The sequence below is a fragment of the Peromyscus leucopus genome, chromosome 8a, assembly GCF_004664715.2.
Source record: "Peromyscus leucopus breed LL Stock chromosome 8a, UCI_PerLeu_2.1, whole genome shotgun sequence".
NCBI classification, from domain to species: Eukaryota; Metazoa; Chordata; class Mammalia; order Rodentia; family Cricetidae; genus Peromyscus; species Peromyscus leucopus.
The window spans coordinates 11,096,779-11,116,920 of record NC_051085.1 but is presented as its reverse complement, the minus strand read 5'-3'; positions in this window follow the sequence as shown (position 1 = coordinate 11,116,920).

Here is a 20,142-nt window from a genome sequence, read left to right as displayed (position 1 = left end):
GTCTCCCTTACTCTGCCTCTCTCTCTCTGTATCTGTCTCTCTCTCTCTCTCCTTCCCTTCTTTCTTTTTAAGACAGAGCTTCACTATGTAACCCAAGTTGTTTTGGAATTTACTATGCTGCCTACGTCAGTTTTAGACTTTTTTAATCACCCAACTTCAGCTTCCCAAGTGCTGGAATTACAAGTGTACACCATCTCATCTAGCCTGGAGATTTCTTTATTAGGAGGTTATTAGCTCTAAATGTCTACAACTTTAAATAGTACTACTTCTTCTTTGACATATTGATGATGTTTAATTATTTGTCCTGACTTTTTCAATTCAATCTATTTGTTTTTATTTGTGCCAAATTTTAATAATATACTCTATTAACTACTTAATAATGCTATCCAGGACCTATAGGTATATTCCCACAAAATCATTTTTAAATATAATTTTAAAACCAGATGTTTATTTTAACCTCTCTCACACATGTGTGTGTGTGTGTGTGTGTGTGTGTGTGTGTGTGTGTGTGTGTGTGTCTAAGACATACCTGTGGGAATCCATGGAAGTCAGGAGAGGGTGTTAGGTCCTCAAGACTTGAGTTAAAGATGGTTGTGAGCTACCATGTGGGTACTGAGAACTGAGCTTATGTCCTCTACAACAGCAGTAAATATTCTTAGCTGATGAACCTTCTTCCTAGTCCCCTTATTCCATTGGAATTCTTATTAGTGACTTATGCTAGTGATATGTTCTCTCTCATAAATTTTCACACTCTTTATTATCTTATCCATGCAGTCCTGTTGGATTTATTATTTCTTATATTTTGTGTGTGGAGATAGTTTGCATGTGTGAAGGCTTTCTGTGTGTGCACATGTGCTGGAGGTGCACATGTACACATGCACATTGCACGTAGAGGCCAATTGTTTCCCACCTTAGTTTCACAAGATTTATTTGTGTGTGTGTGTGTGTGTGTGTGTGTGTGTGTGGTGTGGTGTGCATATGCATGCAAGTTAACACAAAGTGGATTCTGAGAACAGAACTCTAGTCCTAGAGAAGAGCAACAAGCTCCCTTGATTACTAAGGCTTAGCGTCAGCCCCATTACCTTACCTTTTGGAATAAAATGTCTCATCGAACCTGGATCTCACCAGTTGGATAGGCTGGCTGCCTCTGAGCTCTGGGAATCTGCCTACCTCAGTCTCTCCAAAGCCACAGTGACAGAAGTGCACCAACACTCCAGCTCTTACACTTGTGTTTGGGATCTGAACTTAGGCATTTATAATTGTGTAGTACTGCCTCTTGTTTTTTCTAAAATAAGCTTTCAAGATAGAGAAATAGATGTTTAATCTTTAGCATCTACTCTCATTGAGTATGTGTTGGAGTCTGTGAGCTTTCATATAAGCAAAGCTCCATGTACCCAATCTTAATGGTAAGTCAATTTTATAAGCACATGGCTCAAAATAATTTCAAGTATTTTGTAATTTCTTTCCTCGTTTATCTAGGCATTTTCTCCTTTGCAAGCATTCCTAACTATATTTTGTTATCTAATTCTTGCTGAATTTTCTTGAGGCTGGTAAAACGATCTGGGGCCAGAAGGTTTTCACTCAGAAACCAACTCCAAACCTAATATTCTCCAGGACTAAGGAGTTTATGACACACACACACACACACACACACACACACACACACACACACACTTCTCTGTTCCTCTAGAACTGTTTTAATGAAAACTTGATGCCAAGGATTGAGGGAAAATAGTATGAGTAAATTATTTTAAGAACTTGGAGAACATTTAAATAAGGTTGCAGAGATGGCTCAGTGGTTAAGAGCTGGCTAATTTTCTAGAGGGTCCGAGTTCCTGCTCTCAGCACCCACACTGGAAGCTCATAACTTTCTGTCACTATATAGTTCCAGGGCATATGATGCCCTCTTCTGTCCTCCAAGACACCTGCACTCTCTCTCACTCTTACACACACAAATACACATGCACTCATCCCTGCACGAACAAACACACGCAATCATGCACACATAATTAAAACACATATAAAACATTTAAATAAAACTTTGGATTTTAACATTTTATATTTTCATTTTTTTAAATATACCACGATCATATTTTATTTTTCAGGCTGTGTTCACAACACTAAATAATGAAGCTACTGAAATCAGCTTGATGTTATTAGAATCTGCTTTTCACCGACTTTTTTAATGCATAGAAAAATGTAAGTCTCGTTTATAGAAAGCACACTGGAGTCCTTTTAATGCACACTTTAACCTGTTTAGCTTATTGAGCTGCTAAAAGGTAAATCGATTTCTGCTGAGATGAAAGCCTCTAGATTTAAAGGACTGTGATTCTATCCACTTACCAAAGTTTTTTTTTTACCGAGTCCTAGGTAATTGTGACTGAGGTAATCTAATTATTTGGTTCTCAGCTTCAGGAGTGCTTGCACAGTACTCAATCTTTCAGGAATGTTTCCTATGAAAATCACACTGTGCTCCTTTTCACAAATAAAAAACTCATTTTTTAAAAAAGAAATATTACATTAATGGTAATTAGAAGAAAACTACAAGTCTATGTGTAATTCTTGGTCTGTTAGTAGCCTTAGGGCTGGGATAGGAGCCGATATATTCCTTAGTTCACTCCAAGGGTCTCAATGAGGAAACTAACCACTCTTTGTTGTTGTTTTTTGAGACAGGGTTTCCTCTGTGTAGCCCTGACCATCCTGGAACTTGCTCTGTAGACCAGGTAGGCCTAGAACTCAAAGAGATCTGTCTGCCTCGACCTCCGGAGTGCTGGGATTAGAAGCATGCCACCACCACTGGGCACAAACTACTCTTAAAGATATTTTGCATGTATACTATGGCTTCCAATTTTGTTTTTATGGAATTCCTGAATGTGCAAACAAGTAGGTCTCTGTGTCTGTTTCTATTTCTTGTGCCTTTTTGTAGGATCCTTCCCTCTCTTTGTTTATATTGTGCTATTCTGATGTGTTCGTTTTTGCTGCATCTTATTATATTTTTCTTTTAAAATTAAATTAAAGCCTGAAGAAGTCATCATCTTGAGTATTTTATTCTAATATAGTCTCGTGTGATCACTCTATGTGTAGGGTCATTCATAGGACGACTGCATATAATTTCTTCCACAAGTATCCAATATGCCTTTGCTCTGAAGTCATATTCTCATGGCCTTCATTCTTAAAAATCTTTACCTCATTTCATCCCCAACTCCTCTTCAGTTTTACTTTATTCTCAGTCTCCTAACAGAAAACAAGAGCAAAGCAAACAGATGAGTAAGACCATTACTTGCAAGTGAGTATGTGCGAGTGCACGTGTTTACACTACAGTAAATTAGCCACTACACTGTCAAGTTTGTGGCTAAGTACAACAGAAGAGCTACAGTCATCTTCTTTATTTGTATGATAAACTTGAAGAGTCTATAAGCACTTGTTTTTTAATATCTACCAGCATCTAAAAATCAGCCCTTAGAGTTCTAGAATAGGTGTCAGGAGAAAATTATATTGTGTTCGCATTGTTAGTATTTTAGACATGGAGCAGCTCTTAAAGCTCACTTAGTTCAAACTGTTTGCTTCTGAATGAGGAAAGTGGGAGGTGGAGACATATGTACTGTGACTTATCCAAGGCCTGTAACAGCATAGAAGGTACAAAGTATCAACCTGCCTCCTCTGCCTCACAGCCTCCCTTTTTTCTATCTTATGTTTTATGTCTGTTTTCACTAGAAATATAAATAGAAACGTATTTCAGAATGTGTATGAATATACTTTGTGCTTCTTTGAGTTTGAAAAGTTTGCCTTAACATCACGACAAGCAGTTGAAACAGTGAGGACTAAGTACAGGAATTTAACTGATATGTTTAAGCTACAAAACAAGGACATGCATGATGAATGGCAGTTGTTTTAAGCCATGAAGATCATCATGAGTTCATGTTCTTTCAACAATGTCAAGTGGGCTGATGGTAAGAAAGGGGTATGTTAGGGAAACTCAAGCACTTTGAAAGAATTGATCTGGAAATGAACAAAATGCTACACTGCTACACAAACACACACACACGCACACACACACACACACACACACACACAGAGAGAGAGAGAGAGAGAGAGAGAGAGAGAGAGAGAAATCGGTTCAATGTCATCTTTGATGGAAATATCTGAACTCTTTTTGTCTGAGAATTAATAATTAAATTAATTCACAATGCAACATTGATCAATGAAGAATAGAAAATAGCAGTCTATCATTTATGAGCTATAGAAATAATTGCTTAGGAAATATAAGGATCTTTTATTCATTTCTCAAGAGATATATTCTTAAATAATTCACTTAATCTAAGTAAGGATTTTACCCATGAGTATATCTTATCTAAGAATATAGCTTATTATTTCAAATACCACAGTATTGCTTTTTAAATATTATACATTTAAATAAACATCTATGGTGTATTTTGTATGATTTTCCCTAAATCTATTATAGTAATAGTTTGTTTCCAAAATAACTTTCATTTGAGGATTGTAAACATAAGCATGATGGGTGGTATATACATATAATTTTATTACAATATATTTTAGAAAGTTTCAAAGCAATCGTTTTTTTCTTTAGGTAATGTAAAAAATGAATTTTAAGTATTATTACAAACTAGTAAAGTGAACAGCATCCAAGTCCATGACGTCTTCACATCTCCTGGCACCTGCAGCCACAAGTACTGGCTGTTGTGTGCCAAGCCTGAAAAAAAGCCACTGATTTTGCTTTCTCAAGGTTTGGCATTCTTGTTTTGAATGTAAGACACTCACAGCTATTGAATGAATATCTCCACAGAGAAGGATGATCTTGCAGATTAGGCCTTGTCTGCGGGCTGTTCTGTAGAGTGGGAAGTTCCTTTCCCATTTCCTGCCCCTCTCAAGGCTGGAAGGAGTCCTTGTTTCTTTTTGACACAAAAACTCTGAAGGTCTGCCCTCCCCTGTCGCCTCCTGTGTGCTCAGAGGAAGGGAGGGGACGCGTCTTTTCACCGCATCCCTGCACATCGGACAGACAGTGGTGTGAGCGGAGGCAAAAGCTGTGCCACAGAGCCTGCTGACCTGAGTGAGGAAGTCCCGCCTACTGTTGCCTTTGCTTTCTGAACATGGCCAGGTCTGCTAATTGTGCCAGCTATTATACAATGCCTTAAAAGATTTCAGTAGTTATCGTTTCCAAAGCCTCAAAATGCGCCTTCCAAGCCACATCTTCTTCAGTAAGAACAGTTCAGAACATCCCCTCTTTATCTAAACTGTGCCATGTTTGGCATATTCGCTATTTGTTATCAATTCAACAACAAATCTGAAGGTATTTTACTCTGATGAGATCCCCTCACTTACTCCCGTCAAAACCTTTGTTTCCTTCCACAGACCAAAGGTTTCTCTGTAATATTTGTCCAAGTATGGCAAAGCAGTTTCATTTTTGCTTCTTTTTCTACTAGGTTAGAAAACTCATTTTTATTTTTTTTTCCAAACATTCCCTGGACTATTATAATGTGATAGGCACTCAGCACTATAATAAGAATGTGAAAATGAAGACTTCCTTTCCAACAAAACAAATGAATGCTTAATGTGCTAATACATAGAAACATAAAAGATCAATATATCTACATGGATTCTTAGTGCCATACTTTTCCACCCATGGAATAAATGTAAGTGCAGGTCGGGAGGGAGAGGAGAGGAATGGTGCAGTCCGGGAGGCTTCCAGATACTGGTGTGTCTGAACAATCCAGTGAACAACAATAATTCATGTAACAGGGCACAGAAAAAGAGTACAGTTACGACCATAGTAATACAGGCAGAGATACATGGGTGAGACATGCTCAATCCCTCCAGCTCATATATTGCAATCTGTTTCACTATCCACTGTTGCAGAATGTGACCTTTTATGGAGATAGATGTTTTTGTCCCCCCAAAGAGGTCATCAAGGTATTCAGTAATTCAACAAGACTGGTGTTCTTATAAACAGGGCAGATTTACATAGATATTTGGCATATGGGGAGAGTGCCAGGTAACCATGATGACAGAGATAAACTGGTGCCTCTGCCTCCCAAGGGTCGGGAAATAGACCTGCACCACTATGTCCAGGCAAGTGGGGACTTCCTCCTAGTTTTCTGAAGGCTCTAAACCTGCCCACGTCCTGAGCTCAGAATTTTAGCCTCCATTTGTCCCGCCTGCAGGGCTACAACGGGTTCTCAACCACCCTAAGGAGGGAATGTAGGAACAGGAGTTACAAAGGAAAATGCACCAAGTCTAGATTCTGATCAAGGTGCTTTATTTTCTCCAGAAGGGTTTATATAGTTCCTGCAGGGTGGGGGGAGCAAGAAGCTGTCATCTGCATAAGGTGGGGCAAGCTAACAGGATGTTTGTATAGGATGTTTACGGGGTGAGAGTGTCAAGGGCTCTGACTCAATGTCCTGTTGCTAGGCAACCTGACTGTAAGATGATTTAGTTCCCTGTCTTATGGGGGGGTCTGTATTTTTCCACTAACTAGAGATTCTGTCCTTGTCCCTGACACTCCATTGTAGTCAAGTAATAGAATTCTGTTGTTTAAGCCACATAGATTGTGGCTTGTCCTTGGCAGTCCTAGCAATTGACAGAGATGGGTAATCTCTGAAAAGGACATGTGAGCTGTTTAGTAGCTCAGGAGTATGGATGGGTGAGTATGGATGGGAGGTAAGGAAACACACACACACACACAGAGAGAGAGAGAGAGAGAGAGAGAGAGAGAGAGAGAGAGAGAGAGAGAGAGAGAGAGAGAGAAACAGTAGTTCCCAAGTGGCTGCTCTTAGGTGCTAGGTTTTCAAGTAAATAATGAGAAACCAACCAGGAATCTTAATAAGACATGACTGCCATGGATTTCTTTTAGAAAGAGCATCTTGAAAGCAAATTTAATGTAGTCTGGGTGGGGGTCAGAATAAGAGGAGGAAATGCTGTTAGCTGGGGGCTATGACTGTGCCTACCCAGATCTGTGCATATCTGGGTCATGTAAGAGATGTCTGTCCTGGAAGTTGATTCATTCACTAGTCTTTGCTCTCCGATAGCATCTAAAACCAAGCAATAAGGAAAATACTATATGAGTCTTATGAACACTTAGTATTTCTCTCCTGCAGATTGCAGTAGTTACACTCTGTGAAAACATTTACTGGATAGAAACCTCTTTTGATTTGTGAAGATCAGACTGTATAATAAGGCACATTTTGCTAATCACAGGCTCTCTTACTCACTAATGGACAGACTCCCAAAGGTCTCACCGCTGTTTTCCCTTGGCTCTTTATCAGGTAGCCTGCAGTGTAGATAATCATTTTCACTCCACCTGACACACAGCCGACTCTGACCAGCCCGGAGAAAATCACAGATGGAAATGCCAAAGTCTCAGACCTGAAAATTGCAAAGCCAAGGGGATAGCAACCCAGTGGGCCTATTCAGTAACAACTTGGTGCCTGACAATATTATAAAGAAGCATAATTGAACATAAAAACAACTCTAAAAGTACATTTGTGGGCATTTGGCAAATTATCTCTTTTAGCATGACTGTTTAAATGCCTCTGTGATCTGTATGTCTTTTCACATTTGTCTTGGCATAAACTTAGTATCTGTGGTAATATTTGACTTTTTTCCTGTGAGGTCTCTGGACATTGGTGAGTGTTCTTCCCACTAGTGATTTCACATAGTCCAGTCTTGTTTATTTTTCTTTAAACATATGCAAGTAAGATATATAAACTATGCATATTATTTTATGTATATAATCATTTTTATGTATTTACCTGAAGCCAGCTGACTCCTCAGCCCACCAGTGGCTTCTGTAACTGGAAACAGATATGTCTAGATTATCCAGTCAATTGTGGGGTAAGAAAGCTTTTGGGAGCATTCTATAAAAAGATGTAAAATGCAGAGTTGAAAATCAATGCAATAATCATCAGGCTAAATTTTGTGTGTGTGTGTGTGTGTGTGTGTGTGTGTGTGTGTGTGTGTTCTGTTCATATACCATGTTTTACCTGTTATATCCACTTGTGTGTGTTTGTGGGCTCTGAGTGCATGTGTTGTGTGGTGTATATGTGTGTGAAGAGAATCTACATTTGGGTCTGAAACAGGGCAGAGGAAGACTCTTGTTTATCATTCAGGTGGCTGTGTTGATGTATCCCATTCCTGCAGGGAGCCCTATGATTCACATCGTATTCGAGAAAAGCTGCTGGTTTCTAGTAAGTCCTCTCAGATTAACTATCACTGAAAGAATAAAATTATTGTTAGTCGAGAGTGGTAGTCTCATTCCCTTCTCTTCACATTTCCTATTCTCAGTGTCAAGCACACACCCCCTACAGCTCCCCACACTTTCACAAACCAAGTGACTCTATTCTCCAACAGTCTAGTGGGAATTCCCTTGAGGACTGAGCACGAATGACCACATTGACATGAAGCCTACTCAAGAACAGGTTGTAGAACTACAGCATGCCTTTCACTGTGTACCGGGTTCCCAGCTTGTGTTTGTGGAGTCTGCAATGTGTACATTTCCTTGACAACTTTTTCTCTCTGAGGAAGAGGGACCAGAAGAGAGGAAACAGGACCACACAATTTAAAAGAGCCTCTGCTTCTGATGTGCTTTGGGGGTTCTGAACTAGATAAATTACTTACTGAAAAATGAGGCCCACTTCATAGTTTTGAAAGGCCAAGCAGGCGCCATAACAGGCTGCCCAGTCTTCTCTCAGAGAGCAGGCCTCAATTTTAGTTTCCTGAGACTTGAGCAAGCAGTTTCTTGGAAGGCCACGAACAAAAGACATAGTCCTTGCAATAGCTCCCTTCTGGAGGTACTCAGCCAAATGTTTACTGTCTGGGTCCCCTCACCAACTTAGAGCTATGTGCATGAGTCAAGGACAGAGCCTAGGCCACTGAGTCAGGTCCCACAGTCAATAAGTGCTAGCCCAGCCAGCCCCCATGGCAGCTCAAGGACAGAGCCTGGGACTTGTCCAGGTCTGTCCAAAAATGGTAATTGTAACCCCCAACTAACCCTAGCCAATTAAAAGCTACTAACGTGATTGCCACCTGCGTAAACCTATCCTAAGTTTGTTCCTATGTAGTCTGTAGACCCCAACCCCCCTTGCTTTAAAAACCCTGCCCCATTGCTACTCAGGGTCTCTCCTGCTCTGCTGCTGCGTCATATGGATGGAGAGTCCCAAGTTAACTCATAAAAAGACTCTTTGCCTTTGCATCAGAGTCAGTCTCTTAGTGGTCTTTGGGGGACTCTGGGTACAACAGTTTAACATCTCTAAGGTTCTGGTGGGTATCTCCCACTTTGTAAATTTTACTGAAAATCACAGTAAAACTTACTCTTTCTTTCTTTCTTTCTTTCTTTCTTTCTTTCTTTCTTTCTTTCTTTCTTTCTCTCTTTCTCTCTCTCTCTCTCTCTCTCTCTCTCTCTCTCTCTCTCTCTCTCTCTCTCTCTCTCTCTCTCTCTCTCTCTCTCTCTCTCTCTCTCCTTAATCAAGATGGAAAATTTTGTGTGTCAGGATTCAACTCTCACAAGCAAATGCAAACTATTATACTTCAAAATAAAGGATGAGAAGTGTATTTCAATCTTTGGACTCTCTATGACCGTGAGAACTGCTTGCCAGTTGGCAGCTGTCTTTGGGAATGATGCAGTTGACCTCAGCCCTGCCTTTCCAAGAACTCGAACAGCAACAAGGATCTTCAAAGAGGAAGGAATTCCTTAGTTTGAACACTTTGTTTTCAGTTCCCTCACACCTGCTACTGGATCCAGGGAGGAGGTTTGAAATCACAGAGAGATACAGCAGGCAGCTCTTAGCTCAGCATTGCAAAAACTAGCACTGTTTGTTTGTTTTACGACAACAAAAAATGACTACTTCCTCTCTGAAGGGCAGTGATAAGCACTCCTGAAGGCCTTTGCTGGGCCCTGGGTGAAATTAATCAGAAAGCATTCATGGTCTTCATTGTTCACTCAAGAGTTCACACCCCGTTTCCTTCACAGCAGCTCTTCTTCTTCTGCACAAGCTCTTTCTTTTCCTTCTGGCCTCAACAAACGGGGGAGGGTGTAAACATAAAAGCGATGCATGCCAAAGTACGCACGCATGCCCGCACGCAAGCACAGGAACCTTTGTCCTATTCACCCTCAGATTCAATACCAGCTTTTTTTCTAATAGTAATGTTTCAAGTGGCAATCATTTAAAGGAGAAAATTGTAAAAGAAATGCCACCTTGATTCCTCCTTCCCATGCCATTTACATGAGAATGCCCTTGAATCTACTGCTATAAAAGATAATATCAATTACTTCATATTTACTTCAGGTATTTCCTTGTTTATGGCAATGAGTGTTACATGTGATATCCTGCTCACTTTGTATTAGAGTGAGAGTTCAGCTTTGTAACATGCACAAATAAGAAAATCAGTTTATATCGTCAATTCTATGCATACATTGCTAATTCTCCAACTCTTTCCGGATGTGGACTGGACAGTAAGTTTGAATTGTTTCTGTGACAATGCATCTGGGTTTTGCTCATTACATCTAGTTTCCAAAAATAAACTTCAGAAGATAAATAAAGGGGAAGCATTTACTCTATGGGAACGTAGCTATAATAGCCTCCGTAACACAATGGAAAAAAAGATAATCGTCTACAAATAGAACTCCTGATTGAAGCATTTTGTTAGTTCATGTGTGACATGCATTTCATTAAGAGAACACAAAACCTAGATGAGGGAACTGTAGGCCTTATTCTAACATCATTTTAAATGAGAAAAAGGACAGTTTTGAGTTATTTTAAATCCACTGGGCTAATATTTTCCCAGAAACTCTGGCCATTATTCATTCATGGAGATAGCACCATCAATTTTAGATTTTATTAAGTATGCATAAAAAACATACATACCTGTGCTATACTGAGAGCTTTGGGATATTTTAAGTATGACTTGTTCATAGTGAGATATGCCAGAAATATAGAATGCTAATTGGGCCTCAAAAACTAAAACTGTGAAATAACTTACATATCAATCTTATTACTAGTTGAGGGATATGTTTTGAATATATTGAGTTACATAAACTTTTGTATTAAAATTCATCTTACTTATTTTATTCAATTTTTAAAATGTTGGCTTGCAAAGGTGTTAAAAATCAGAAGTGACTGCGACCTTTCCCTCTTAAGACAGTACAACTTAGAATAATTCATTTTATTCACATTATTCATTTAATTCACAACAATGGCCACTGTAAAGTGGTATTTTGGTAAAGAGAGTTTTAAATCTTTCTTTTCTCCAAAATTACAACTTTACATTCCTTACTGAATGTTTAACGTTACATTTTTCATATGAAGTACTAAACAGCTATTCATAGTGAATTAGTTCTAAATAATTTGTGTTCTTGTATGTGTTTCTATACTCCATTAGTGTGTGTCTACATTTCCAGTAAGACTAATGATTGTTCTCTGAATTCTGGCACTAATGTTCTGCTGAAACATGCTGTGTCTTATTATTGCCAGATCAGCTGCCATCGACCACAGACCTACTCTGTCTTGAGATTCCTATAAATTCTTTTAAATATAAGATGTTGTATTTTTTAAGTTTTGAATATTAACTCTATAGAGAGCAATCTACTCAGCCCTGGAAATCACAGAGCAGTCCGGATATCTACCAGCTAACATTATCCCTTGGTAGCTTTGTGCTAGGCTCTCAGCTAAGGTTTGGGAGAACTGGAATGAGGTTCTCAGTGCCTCCTCTCAGTATATTAGTAATTTTGTAGCTGAAGAAACAAAATAACCTGCAGAGAACACAGCTGTCATAAGACATGATGGAAACAGTTCATGGTTCACATTAAAACAACATTCTGCCTTCTTTTGAAAAATAGCAACCCTACTATGTGCCATTGTGATGTCAGCCAGGGGCTGAAGCTGAAACTGTGGAGCCACTACACACAGCAGAGGGTGTAGAACTCACGCTGTGCTGTGTCACTTTTCTGGCTTGTTTGAGCTTGTAGTTATTGGCCTAAGTAGTTGTTGACCACCACCCCTGTCAACTCTCTGATTATTTATTTATTTGTTTGTTTGTTTTTATGACATTTCACTTACTTATTTTGTATATACATGTGTGTGGGAGAGGGAGGGAAGGAAGGAGAGAGACAGAGAGACATACATGCCATTGTAGGCATGTGGAGGTCAGAGGACAACCTGTGGAAATCAATTCTTTCCTTCCACACCATGAGACCCAGGAATCAAACTTCAGTCATCAGGCTTGATAACAGCCACTTGGATTCACTGGACCATCTTGCTGGTCTTCAGTTCCCAATTTGGGCTATAACATTCTTGGCCCATATGTTAAAAGTCTTCCTCAAGACTTGCATTATCCAAATAGACATGCTGCATTATCTTTAGTTCGTATTGATAAAGAATTAGCTGTTAAACATGCTCTTTCTCTACTAGTGGTAGGAATGGTCCAGACAGCAATTCAAGTAGAAAGTATGAAACATCATTTATTCTCTGGATAAATTTGTCATAATAGTACAGTTATCTCAGTATTTGGGAGACCTAATCTTTACTCCTTTTATGAAATATTTCCCCCTCCAACAGAAAGCCCTAATATGGCATTATTAATAGGCCTCTTCTCTACAATACCTACCAAGCAGGAAAACCTGCACCAATTGAAAGACATTATGAAGTCATTGTTTATCAGTCCATTTATAATTAAGAGTGGTGACCTACCCATTATGGAAGTTATGAAAATATGAGCATAAAAGCCTTTTCATGTATTGCTATACATCAACAATTGTGCTGGGCACATAAAAGTCTTTGTGGGAGGTACAATAAGCTTATGTTCTTTCCATTATATATTCAATAAAAAGCAATATATCAGAAGTTTAATGTGAAATGCTATCTTGCAATTAAAAACTGATAGAAGAGTTTTAAAGAACACTGAATATATTTTGAATAGTAACACTTCAAAATGAATATATTATAATAAAATTGAAAAATCTGAATTTCATTAACTGATAATAAAATTATAGTATGATTATTATATCTTTTCACAAAGAACTGATACATTTATTATTCTTCTATTTATGTATTTATTTGGGAGGGTCTCACTTTATAGCCTTGACTATTCTTTGAGTCATTCCTTACACCAGGCTGGCCTCAGACTCACAGAGATTCACCTATCCCTGCCTTTTGAGTGCTAGAATTAAAGATGTGCACCCACTCTTGGCATTGTTATTCTTTTCAGTAGATCAGAATATTTTTTTTCTTTCTCATTTTTATTAGGCATTTAAAACATACTTCATGTGGGCTGGAGAGATGGCTCAGAGGTCAAGAGCACTGACTGATCTTCCAGAGGTCCTGAGTTCAATTCCCAGCAACCACATGGTGGCTCACAACCATCTGTAATGAGATATGGTACCCTCTTCTGGCCTGCAGTCATACATGCTGTATACATAATAAATAAATAAATAAATCTTTGCCGGGCGGTGGTGGCGCACGCCTTGCCTCTCACTGGACACTATAGCAGGAAAGCTGATGCTGTCCACCCCCTTTGGGAGAGTTGACCCTACCGTGTACAATGGGCCTAGGAGAGCTGGCTCTGCTCCTCACATGAAGGTGTGGTCCCAATGACCCAGACCAAACAGCTCAACTACCATCCAGACCCACATCCTGGGCCTTGTGTTGGCCAAACCCTAACAGCTGCCTCATCTTTGACCTGCCGGGGTGCACAAATGGACTGGTCCTATGGAACAATAACTGCGGAATCTCCATGACTTGGTGCAACAACAGGATATATGAGAGGAGTTTTGATAAGGGCCTAGCCCTGTGATGATGGTGTACCAGAAACCAACATTTTGCAGGTGAAGCTGATTAGACAAAAGGGGTACACTGAGTGACACACTGCAGCTCCCAACACCACTAGGATGGATAAAGAGGTGTTGGAAAGATGGAGGAGTGAGGTGCATGTGGGGGGGTTGTTTTTAATTAATTTGGGGGACATAGTGCAGGGGTGAGGAGTGGATACAGAGGGACTGAGAAGTGAGCCAGACTGGGGTGCATGATGTGAAGTTCCCAAAGAACCCATAAAGAATTATGTTTTTTTTTTTTAAAAAAAAGGAAAAATAAAATGCATGGAGGCAAAAGGAAAAGAGAAACAATTTAATTTATGTTAAAAGAGCTAGCCAGAAATGAGCCTAAGCTCATTTGATAGTCTTCGTATCATGATTTAGGAGCTGGTTGGTGGCCTAAAAGAAAAAGTCTGGTGCAGATTCCTTTTTGAAATATTTACTTATTTTTTATCTTATGTATATGAATGTTAGCCTGCCTGCATACATGTGTTCCAGGAGCATTCCTGGTTCTCATGGATGTCAGATGGGGACAGGGGACACCCTAGGACTGGAGTTATTAACAAAATTTAGTGGGTGCTGTACCACTGAGAAAGTTCCCTGAGTGAAGCAGATCTTGAACTGAGTTGCAATGCTTGTGAATGGTACGCATAGTGAAAATACAGGGAGAACTTAGGCAGAAATACTTTTTCATTTGAAACTCAACATTTTAGGATTTTTTTTTTAAGAGTGAGAATTTATGCATTTGAGTTCAGGGCCTGTTTCATCCTTTCATAGGAAATAATCTTACATTTTTATTTTCTTTATGTTATTCAGTATAGGGGGCCAGGCAGGCAGCCTGTGTCTTTCACAGGTGATGAGACCAAGGGCTAAGGAAATGGATGGGTTTGACTAAGACCACTCAGATGCTTCCGGACCTGCTAGCTGCTATTCTGCCTAGACTGAGCATTTCTTTGCAAGGTACTAGTGAGACACAGCTCACAAATGTCTTGACCAGACATGGTAAAGATGTTTATGTTGACACTGAATATTGTAGTTAAAAAACTAGAGCTTGGGCCCGTAGAGATGGTTCAGCTAATAAGAGCTGGTAAAATACCACGACATCAAGGTATGTGTCTCAGTGACAATATTGCCTCATTAAGGTTGCCGCACCAGTAAGAAGAAGCAGAAATTCTCCATCCGTTTGAACACTGTATTTCAATCAGGAAAGGGGATGTCTTTTTGTTCTGTAGCCATAATTCATCTGAAATGCTGGTAGAACCACTGGTGCCTGGAGAATAAGAAATGATAGTGGGTATCTGACACCTGTACATTGGGCATTCTTTGGAAAAAGTTTGTGGTATCAACACTAAATAAAGTAAGAATATTTACCTTTTCTTATTTAATCTCAAATGATGATCATGACTAAAACAAATACATTATGCTGTAAAAGTTTTCACGTAATAACTTTTGAAGAAGTAAATTTGCTCAAGTGATGAATATGATTCTGGTACTGAGTTAATAATACATTTGATAACGATTCTCCAATCACAATACAAAGCAAATTGCTTCATGCTTACTGAGGTAAATTGATGGGTATACTATATAACTTAATTTTCTCAGTGCTATGACCTGGATGGAAAGCCAGTGCTTATAAAGTACATCATAAAAGCTATTTATCTGAGTGCATCATCTTAGAGTAGACATGTTCTTTGGATTATGCTAGCAAAAGATAAAAAAAAAATGCAATGCTGTTGCTCTAAATCTAAAATGGTTTTATAATAAAAAACCTGGAGCGAGATGTTGGGGTAAATGCTGAAAGATCAGAGAGATAAAGGAACGAGCTACTGCCACGTCTCACCTCACCAACTCCACAAATCCTCTGACTGAATGTCTCTGAGTCCTCAGCCAAAAAGGGCTTCAGCTGAAAAGGATTCTAGTTCCTGTCTCCTCACACTTAATATACCTTTCTTGGCCCAGCCACATCACTTCCTTCTTAGTGCTGGGATTAAAGGTGTATGATTCCCAAGTACTAGGATTAAAGGTTTGTGCCACCACTGCCTGGCTCTGTTTCTCTCCTAGAGTGAATCAATCTAATGTAGTCCAGGTGGCTTTAAACTCACAGAGATCCAGACATATTTCTTCCTCCCAAGTGCTAGGGTTAAAGGTGTGTGCCACCACTGCCTGGCTTCTATGTTTAATCTGGTGACTCGTTCTGTCCTCTGATCTTCAGGCAAATTTTATTAGGGTACAACAAAATATCACCACATTTCCCTACATTTGTCTAAAATAATAAAAAGAAGGTTATAACTAATATAGGAAAAACTATATACAATAAGTAAAATAAGTATATACAATATATACAGTCAAGAATTACATTAACAATGTCCAGTCCATAAACATTTGACTAATTCAGAGAAAATACTCCATTATTTATCCTATTTTGGTGAGTCCAAAGTGTACTTAATTCACTTTCTGTCCTAATTTGTCTTACCAACTGAAAACTATCTTTTGATGTCTTTCAAACTTATACATTTTACACCTCTTTAGTGGGTTCTTTTCTGAATTTGTTAACAAGGAAAACTATAAATATCTAGTCTTCAACTTCCTCAGAGATCTGAGAAGGAAATAATATTTGCTGAGTAAGCAGGAAGTGCAAATAAGTGACTTCCAAAAAATGTGAGAAATGATAGAAACAGCTGGCTGCCTGGACAGCCACCCAAGGTTCCTCTGAAATGTTGGGGCATCCACCTTTGGCCTACAGGCCTAGCATATCTAACAGACTTATCTGAAAGTAGGATTTTTTGAAGGGCCTTCCTACCTTGTCTTGGCAAATTTAGAAGTCCTTTCTTTTGTGTCCTGCCTATCTCATCTGGACAGCATACTGTCAGCAGCTGAGGCAAGGGCACTTTCTTGCCCAGTGGCTAACTTGCCACAGAGAAAGTAAACTCTATAAGGAGTTTCTTCAATGCCCATCATCTTCACTAAAGTGACTTGGTGCTGCCAGGAACAAACATGTCTCATTATCATAAAAAGGAGTCTATGTTATTAAAACATCTTAAATGCCATATTCTGAGGTCTTTGAAGTGTTTGAAGATGACCTGTATATCTAATATATATCTGCTTGACCTTGAAAACATATCTAGTATATGTTTTCATACTTTAGATTTCACTACAAGTTCGATTGTAATAACTAATAACTTGCATTTCTTTATATCCCGATTATTGGTAATAACTTTCAAGGACTGTTGTGGGCTGTCCTGTATGCTGTGAATATATGTTGCTATGATTGATTGATAAATAAAATGCTGATTGGCCAGTAGCCAGGCAGAAAGGATAGTGCAGGTAGGACAAGGAGAGAGGAGAATGCTGGATGGAAGAAGGCTGAGTCAGATGATGCTGCCAGCTGCCGTGATGAGTAGCAAGATGTAAGTTACCATTAAGCCACAAGCCACGTGGCAAGGTATAGATTAATAGAAAAATGGGCTGAGTTTAAGTGTAAGAGCTAGACAGTGGTAGGCCTGAGCTAATGGCCTAGCAGTTTAATTGATATGAGCTTCTGAGTGATTATTTTATAAGCGGTTGTGAAGTCCGTGGGGCTGGGCAACACAGGAGAAAACTCCAGCTACAAAGGACTAGAAAATTGCATTACATTGTTAAATGAGTTGTACAAATACAATACCTTAAATAAGATTAGAAATGTATGTACAGTATGTTCTAACAAAAATAATCTCAAACTGGATCAATGTACAAAATCTGTATACAATATACAAAAATCCAATCCAATGTGAAATATTTAAAACTAGTAGTTGCTTTTTAAAAGTAGATTCAATAATTTACCTTTTTATCTTATCATACCCATATTCTCCCTTTTTTTCTTTTCAGAGTAGATTCAATAACCATCTATCTTATCATACCTATATCCTTTTTTCCTTTTCCTTTTTCTTTTTCTTTTTCAAACAAGACCCCTAAATCTAATCTCCTTTGTTTAACTTTTTTCCTGACCATTATCAATTAATAACTTGTAACCAACCATCCTAAACAATGACAGTTATCCATAACCCATTGATAGGACAAAAAACACCCACCCCACCTCTTGGGAATGTGGGCATAGTAGTCTTAAATTACTTCTTGCTATCTGGGGGTGAAGGCATCTTTAGAGGATCCTGAAAAGGAAATTTTAGATTAATTGTCATGTCCTGGGGGAGGCAGCTGTATCATTTTCTGTCCAGTCTCAGAGTAATAAGAAAGTGCAGGGCTTGTCTTAAGTCCCATAATCTGTGAGGCTGAATCATCTCAGCTAGCAATCTCAAAATTGTCCTGAGCAGTTTGTAGTCAAGAGCCGATCTTTAGGTGGTTTTTGTCAGCCTAGTGGTGTTTCCTAGCCCATGTGGAATCATCATTGTTGGATCCCATCATCTTTTTGGAGATTTAAGAGATTGTATTAGGTAATTTTTTTCTTGGTAGTTCTCTCTTCTTCTTTGGATGCTTATTTACCCAAAGATCTTTAGTACCTCAAGATGGTTGTTTTTATTATTCTAAAATGACAAAACCATTCCCCAACCCTAACCTTGGGGAGTTTTCCAATGTAATCTTTATCAATTTTGATTTATAATTTCTCCTTAAATTCTTGTTTTATTTTCTAAAACTGTTCTACCATCCAGAGTAGTATGGTTTTTTACAATAGGCATTAGGTTCTTTAATTGCTCTGAGAAGGAGTTTTTTCCATGGTGACAGGAAAGGACTGAATGGAATTTTGCATGGGGGCCTGCAAGAGGCCCCTCAGGGTGTTTCCTGATGGCAAAAGCAAGATTACCTTGTCTGTCCCTTTTTAAGCTACATTCTTTAGTCCAATGTCTGCCTTTGCTGCACCTTCCATAAGGGAGGGGCATTCTGTTGTCATTGTTCCTTGAAAAAACATTGTTTCTAGGAACACCCTGTTTACAGTCCCTTTTTAGATGACCTTGTTTACCACAATTGAGACATTTAATATTGCTATTTTTTCTTCAAACCTCCGGAAATCACCTCTTATATCCAAGCATTATCATGGTCATGAGATTCAATATTAATTGTATCTTGGATCCATTCCTCCAAAGGTGCTTATCTTGCCTTTAACTGCCTAATTACCCATTTGTGTGCATTTTGCATTAGCGTTTTCAAAAGCCAGAGACTCAATTATTATCTGTCTAGCTTTTGATTTTGGTATCATTGTATTTACTTCTGAAGACAGCCTTTGTAAGAAATCAGTGAAGGTTTCTTTTGGGCCCTGTATAACTTTTGTAAATGACTCAATTTTCTTTTATACTTCTTCAATTTTGTCCCAAGCATTCAAGGCTGCCATTCAGCATAAAATTAGGGTGTGGTCATCATAACAAGGATTGTCTTTGGATATCAGCACAATTGCCTTCTACAAAAAGTTGATCTTGGGAAATTTTCTTACCTCTAGCCCTATTTCACTGTTCAATGGTCTTGGCCTCATCCTTCTACCAGGTCCTCCATTATAATTGGGGACCAGCCTCTAAGACTGCTGTAACCAAATCTCTCCAGTCTTAAGGGATGATTTTATCACAAGTTGGCCACGAGTTTATCATCTGCTTCACGAAAGATGAGTGGATGCCATATGAGACTATTGCTGCTTTGAATCTCCTCAAATCTAACATTTGCACACTAGTCCAATCAGCTCATACACAGTCATGGGGATATCTATCATTTGGCATTTCCCGTAAGGTTACTGGATAAATTAAGATTGGCTATTTGAAAGCCTTTAGGCTGTTTCTCTGTAACCTTATAATGCAATGTTTAGATTTGTTCTCCTTTAAATTCTTCTGTCTGGGTCTTACTATCTCTATCATCTGTTCTAACTAGTTTTTCTAACACTTTTATCTTGGCACTCATATTGACCAACATTTTTAATGATAAAACAGAAATGATCAAACAAATAATATATATAATTGACATTACATAAATCCTATCAACATTAATTATTCTCTCATGTGATTATTCCATTCTCAGACCATCAATCGTATCATCAAACAGAGACCAAACCCCCTCCATTATAAAAATGTTTCCCATTTTTTAATGTGGGAAACAACTTTCTTTTAACTAATTTCTCCCTTTAAGAAATCCCAATTGAATCACCAAATCTGCTAACAATGATGATTCAGATGATGGTGTCACAGCAGCCTGAGGAAGGGGCTCAAAGAAGGCCAAAGGGAAGCAACTAGAGAGCCAGCTGTCTGCAAAGGGGAGCATGTGAAAGAAGCTAACTCCTGTGGTGTTTGGAGCCCAAAATCCTATGGAGTTTGTTGCAGAGGCTCCAACAAAGACTGAGCTGGCAGGGTAGGGAC